Source organism: Cebus imitator, unplaced genomic scaffold (genome assembly GCF_001604975.1).
Source record: "Cebus imitator isolate Cc_AM_T3 unplaced genomic scaffold, Cebus_imitator-1.0 Scaffold469, whole genome shotgun sequence".
Lineage (NCBI taxonomy): Eukaryota > Metazoa > Chordata > Mammalia > Primates > Cebidae > Cebus > Cebus imitator.
In genome coordinates this window covers 669,609-677,104 of record NW_016107784.1, presented here as the reverse complement: position 1 = coordinate 677,104, position 7,496 = coordinate 669,609, and positions in this window count along the sequence as shown.

Sequence of the window (7,496 nt, the reverse complement as noted above, 5' to 3'; positions counted from 1 at the left end):
ACATGTAATTTTTATTTTATTAAAGGATCTTTGCATAGGCAGATAAATACAGAAAGAGAATGCTTTAAAAGATGTCTAGAAGGCCGGTGCAGTGGCTCACCCCTGTAATACCAGCACTTTAGGAGGCCAAGACAGGTGGATCACCTGAGGTCAGGAGTTCAAGACCAGCCCGGCCAACATGGTGAAACCCCGTCTCCACTAAAAATACAAAAATTAGCCGGGCATGGTGGCATGCACCTGTAGTCCCAGCTACTCGGGAGGCTGAGGCAGGAGAATTGCTTGAACCTGGGAGACAGAGGTTGCAGTGAGCCAAGATTGTGCCACTGCACTCCAGCTTGGGCAACAGAGCCAGACTCCATCTCAAAAAAAAAAAAAAAAAAAAAAAAAAAAAAAAAAAAAAAAAAAAAAAAAGATGTCTAAAAAAATGCATACAAAATCATTAACAATAGCTGACTTTGCAGAAGGGACTGAGGAGAGAAAATGGCAAGCAAGGGGGGTGCTCACACTGTTCCATGTACTTTATCATGTCTTTATCATGTGTCAAATATTGAATCCAAAGTCAGGGGATGGGGGAAGAAAGGGACATGATTTAAATTTCAATACAGTGGGAGACGCATAAGACCCAGTTATACATTGTCCAGTGGTAGCACAAAGGAGAGAGAAGGGATAGCTTCTGCCTGAGTGTATGAGAAAAGGGTCTATAGTAGATGAATAGGAACTTAGGGAAAAAGTATTTGAGGCAGAAAGACCAGAGCCTACAAAGGCACTGTGGTGTGAAATAGTGCAGCATCTAATTTAGATCAGTCTTGCTGGAATATTAATATGAATATGGAGGTTTCCTTTTCATAAAATGAAGGTGCAGAGGTAGCTACAATCAATTCCTTAACTATTACCTTTGACACTAGCATACTGTCACTTTAGGTACAAATTAGTAAAGTCGTTTCACCTGTCTATGCCTGTTTCCTCATCTGTGAAATATGGATAACCATGCTACCCATCCCAGAGGGTAAGAACTAAGAACTCTCAGAAGTGAAGGGGGAGGGGAAGCAAAAAAAAAAAAAAAAAAGACCTCTCAGAAGTAAAAGTTCCAGGGGGTTGTGTGAAGATTGAATGAGACAATCCTTATAAAGCACTTAGCTAGTTCCGAGCAAATGATCAGTTCTCAAAAAATACAGGATAAGAGGGCAGTTGGTTCAGGTTTCTGTGAAAAGGTGTACAGTATAAAGGCATACTATAAAAGGGGTTGAGCAGGATTACCAATAAGGAGAATAAGGAGTTAAATCCTTACTATAGAATCAGTCTGAAACACATCTCAGAAACGTGTCTCCCTACCCTTCCTTACTCCCCATTTCTCTCTATCAGACGACTCTTCCTACTTCCTGCCCCAATCTTGGGCATCTGCCTCACTTCTAAGACAATAAAAAAAGAATTCCTGTCATTTTGCCTTTACACCACCGCGTTACATACCTGGACAGCCAGAATTAGCAGCAGTACTAGTACCAGCAGCAAATATTTAAATGGAGCTGACCATATTCCAGACCCTGTTCTAGGCACTTTAATTACTTTATATATTTATTTTTCAGTGACAGTGTCTCATTGTCACCCAGGCTGGAGTGCAGTGGCACCATCAGAGTTCAAAATCCTGGGCTCAAGCGATCCTCCCGCCGTTGGGCTCCTAAATCATTGGGATTACAGGAGTGAGACACCATGCCCAGCTAAGCAATTTAATTTTTAAATTTATTTTACGGTCACAATATTCCATAGGTACTATTCTCATTTTGTATACGAGGAAACTGAGGCCAATAAAGTTTAACTAATTTTTCCATAGTCAAAAAGCCAGTAAGTGACAGAGACAAATTTTGTATCAAGGTAGTCTGTCTTCTCCCAAATCCATGCTCCTGACCACTATTCTTGACTGCCCATTCGTCCTCTATGATGGGTGGAGATGGGAGGAGGGGAGTGTCATTAAAATTAAGTATATTCCCCATTCAAATATTTATTGAAGTATTAAAGTATGAAGAAGGGATCAGTCAGTACTTCATTTTCTGCCTGCCCAAAACAGCTATTTTTCTACATTCTCAACAAACTTTAGATCAGTCACAGGCTTAGACTCCATGGATTAAATGACCTAGCCAGTCTTCATCTCTTTCTTTTTAAATGCTTCCCCTGTTCTCGTCCCATCTTAGATTGTTGAAAAAATAATAATTAAAAAAAAATAAATAAATAAAAATAATAAAAAAACAAATGCTTCCCCTGCCACCAGGAGTCTGAGCAAATGCCCACAACTGTTTTAGTTGCTAGGAGGAGCATGCCCTCTAGCGGTCCCATGCCAATATGCAGCCAGATGCAGCACCCACACAAAGTGCCTCAATGACATTTTTTCCCAATACTAGGTACGTTGGCAGAATACACATAATAGAAACAAAGAAAATGTTGAAAAACAAACCAAAGAATCCATAGTGGGTCTTAATGCATTATTTTAATTGAGGGGATGATGTTATCATTTGATGGGGCAGAACATGAAGTCACAATGGGCAATCATTTTACTGCTGGCTCAGATGCAGGCAATTTAAGTATATCAGTGCTTTTTTGAAAACATACCAGCCTGTATCATGTGTCTTTGAAAAGAAAACTAAATACAGCGGGCATGGTGGCTCATGCCTGTAATCCCAGCACTTTGGGAGGCTGAGGTGGGCGAATCACGGGGTCAGGAGTTTGAGACCAGCCTGGCCAATAATGGTGAAACCGTGTCTCTACTAAAAATACACAGATTAGCCAGGTGTGGTGGCATGCACCTGTACTCCCAACTACTCGGGAGGCTGAGGCAGAAGAATTACCTGAACTCAAGACAAAGTTTGCAGTGAGCCGAGATTGGGCCACTGCACTCCAGTCTGGGTGACAGAGCGAGACTCCTAGCAAAACTTTGAAATAAATGTCAAACAATAAAAATGCTGTTAAAACATCACAAGCCTATACAAACCCAGGCTAAGGACCCACAAATAAATAAAATTCTCCCTCTTTCCTTCTTGAATATGTGATTGATGGAGAATATGTGATTGATGGAGAACTCCTGAACATGAGTCTTATAGTCACGTAGATATTTTCTTCATGTACAATTGAGAGGCAATAAAAGAAACAGTTTTTGAAAAGGCTACAAAAAAAACAAAACATGGGCAAAGTACAATGCGACCTTAGTCACTTATAATTAAAATGAGACAGTAAGCTACTAAATGTATCATCAACTCTACTACGTTATACCTAGTGTTCCTTCCCCAGGCCAGAAAGTCTGTGTGCCAAAGTATAATCTGTCTTCGTTACTACTTACTTGGCTCTCTCATACTTACTGGCTCTGAAGCACAAAAATGAGATTTTCTCCACTCAAAACTATACAATTAAACAGAAATTAACCTGCTCCTGAGTGACTTTTGGGTAAACAATAAAATTAAGGTGGAAATCAAGAAATTCTTTGAAACTAATGAGAACAAATACGCAATATACCAGAATCTCTGGGACACAGCTAAAGCAGTGATTAACAGGGAAATTTGTAGTGCTAAATGCCCACATCAAAAAGTTAGAAATATCTCAAATTAACAACCTAACACCACACCTAGAGGAACTAAAGACAAGAGCAAACCAACCCAAAGCTAGCAGAAAGCAAGAAATAACCAAAACCAGAGCTGAACTAAAGAAACTGAGAAACAAAAACCCACACAAAAGATCGAGAAATCCCAGACTTTGTTTTTTAAAAGAATAAATAAGATTGACAGACCACTAGCTAGACTCATAAAGGAGGGGAAAAAACCCAGAAGATCCATATAAATACAATCAGAATGACAAAAGGGGCATAACCATTGGCCCCACAGAAATGCCAAAAACCCTCAGAGACTATTATGAACACTTCTATGCACACAAACTAGAAAATCTACAGGAAATGGATAAATTTTCGGAAACATGCAACCTCCCAAGATTGACCCAGGAAGAAATTGAATCTCTGAAGAGACCAATAACAAGTTCTGAAACTGAATCAGTAATAAAAAGCCTACCCACCAGAGAAGGCCGAGGACCAGATGGATTCACAACCAAATTCTACCACCTGTATAAAAAAGAAGTTCTGGCTGAACTATTCCTACTGTTCCAAAAAGTCTAGGAGGAAGGACCCACCACTAACTCATTCCATGAAGCCAGTATCATCCTGATTCCAAAAAAAAAAAAAAAAAAAAAAAAAAAAAAAGGGAAGCCAGGTCAATATCCTTGATGAACACAGATGCAAAATCCTCAACAAAATACAAGCAAACCAAATCCAGTAACACAACAAAAAACTTAATCCACCGTTATCAAGTAGGTTTTATCTCTGAGACACAAGGTTGGCTCAACATACACAAATCCATAAATGTGATTCACCACATAGAGAACTAAAAGCAAAAACCACATGCTCATCTAAATAGATGCAAAAAAAGGCTTTCGATAAAATTCAACATCCCTTCATGTTAAAAACCCTCAACACACTAGGCATTGAAGGAATATACCACAAAATAATAAGAGCCATCTATGACAGCCCCACAGCCAACATCATACTGAATGGGCAAAAGTTGCAAGCAATCTCCTTAAGAACTGGAACAAGACACAGATACCTACTCTCACCATTCCTATTCAACATAGTACTGGAAGTCCTAAGCAGGACCATCAGGCAAGAAAAAAAAATAAAAGTTATCCAAATAGTAAGAGAGGAAATCAAATCATCTGTTTCTTTACCTAGAAAACCCCATAGTCTGCCCAAAAGCTCGTAGATCTGATAAGCAACTTCAGTAAAGCTTCAGGATAGAAAGTCAATGTACAATAATCCAACATCCATCCAAGTTGGCAGTCAAATCAAGAACATAATTCCAGTCACAACAGCCACAAAAATAAAATAAAACAAAATAAAATACCTAAGAACACAGCTAACCAGGGAGGTGAAAGATCTCTACAACAAGAATTACAAAACACTGCTCAAAGAAATCAGAGATGACACAAACAAATGGAAAAATATTCCATGCTCATGAATAGAAATAATCAATATTATTAAAATGGCCATACTGTCCGAAGCAATTGACAGATTTGATGCTATTCCTATCGAACTACCAATGACATTCTTCACAGAATTTTTTAAAAACTATTCTAAAAGTCATATGGAACCAAAAAAGAGCTCAAATAGCCAGGACAATCCTAAGAAAAAGAACAAAGCTGGAGGGATCCTGTTATCTGACTTCAAACTATACTACGGGGCTACAGTAACCAAAACAGCATGGTACTGGCACAAAAACAGACATATAGACCAATGGAACAGAATAGAGAGTCCAGAAATAAAGCCGCACACCTCCAGCCATCTTATCTCTGAAAAAGTTGACAAGAACAAGCAACGGAGAAAGGACTCCCTATTCGATAAATGGTGCTAGAATAACTGGCTAGCCATATGGAGAAGACTGAAACTGGACCCCTTCCTTATACCGCATAGAAAAAGCAAGCCAGGATGTATTAAAGACTTAAATGTAAAACATAAAACTATAAAAACCCTGAAAGATAACCTAGGAAATATCGTTCTGGACATAGGAATGGGCAAAGATTTCATAAGGAATATGCCAAAACTGCAACAAAAACAAAAACTGACAAATGAAACCTGATTAAACTAAAGAGCTTCTGCACAGCAAAATAAACTATTCACAGAGTAAACAGACAACCAACAGAGTGGGAGAGTATATTTGTAAACTATGAATTTGACAAAGGTCTAATATCCAGGCTCTATAAGAACTTAAGCAAATTACCAAGCAAAAAACAACCGCATTAAAAAGTGGGCAAAGGACAAGAACAGACACTTTTCAAAAGAAGACATGTGGCCAAAAAGCATCTAAAAAATTGCTTAACATCACTAATCATTAGAGAAACACAAATCAATTGGACTGGTACAACTTGAAAAAAAAGAGAGAGAGAAACACGAATCAAAACCACAGTAAGATACCATCTCACACCAGTCAGAATGGCTACTATGAAAAAGTCAAAATAACAGCTGTTGATGAGGCTGCAGAAAAAAAGGAACACTTACACACTGCTGGTGGAAACATAAATTAGTTCAGCCATTGTAGAAAGTAGTATGGTGATTTCTCAAAGAACTTAGAACTACCATTCAACCCAGCAATCCCATTATTGGGTATATACACAAAGGAATATAAACCATTCTATCATAAAGACACATGCATGCCATGTACATATGTTCACTGCAGCACTATTCACAGTAGAAAAGTCATGGAATCAACCTAAATGCCCATCAATGGTAGACTAGATAAAGAAAATGCCGTGTATATACACACTATGGAATACTATACAGCCATAAAAAAGAACACATCGTTGGCGGCAACAAAGATAGAGCTGCAGGAATAGAAAACCAAATACCACATGTTCTCACTTATGAATGAGATCTAAACCTTGAGCACATATGGACACAAAGAAGAGACCAACAGATACTGGGTCCCTGAGCAGGGAGGGTGGAGGGAAAGGATTAAAAAACTACCTATCAGGTACTATGCTAATTACCTAAGTGACAAAATAATCTGTGCATCCAACCCCCATAACATGCAATTTACCTATATGATAAACCTGCGTATGTACCTCTGAACCTAAAATAGAATTATTTTTAAAAAGAAAGAAAAGGGCTGGGCGTGGTGTCTCACGCCTGTAATCCAAGCACTTTGGAGGCCAAGGCGGGCGGATCACCTGAGGTCAGGAGTTCAAGACCAGCCTGACCAACATGGTGAAACCCTGTCTTTGAAAAAAAAAGAAACAAAAGGTTGGCCAGACACAGTGGCTCATGCCTGTAATCCCAGCACTTTGGGAGGCCGAGAGAGGTGGGCCATGAGATCAGGAGATTGAGATCATCCTGACTAACATGGTGAAACCCCATCTCTTCTAAAAATACAAAAAAATTAGCTGGGCCTGGTGGCACATGCCTGTAGTCCCAGCTACTCAGCAGGCTGAGACAGGAGAATCACATGAACCCAGGAGGCGGAGGTTGCAGTGAGCCAAGATTGCACCACCCATCCTGGGCAACAGGGCGAGACTCCATCTCAAAAAAAAAAAAAGGGTGCAGGGAAACACCAAAAATATGGTGGAGAAGGCAGGGATGGTTTGATTGTTTCTTGAAGAAAATCAATTGACCTGTATTAGGATTCATGGAGAAGCCATAGGCTTTGATATGCACAGCGACACCCAGTTGGCTTGATTTATAATTATGAACAGAGAAAAAGAAACCAATTCATTTGCAAGGCATAAAGTACCAGAGGAAAAATGGGGAAAATGCATTGGAGTGACAAAAGGAAAATGTAATTGAATTTAATCTGAGGTGACTTACGATTCAATGTAAGACCAAGCATTGTCACAACTGGTGTATCTCATCTAGAAAACATTTAAGGTAATAGACTGGCCTTACTAAAATATACTGACCTAAAAAAAAAAAAAAAAAAAAA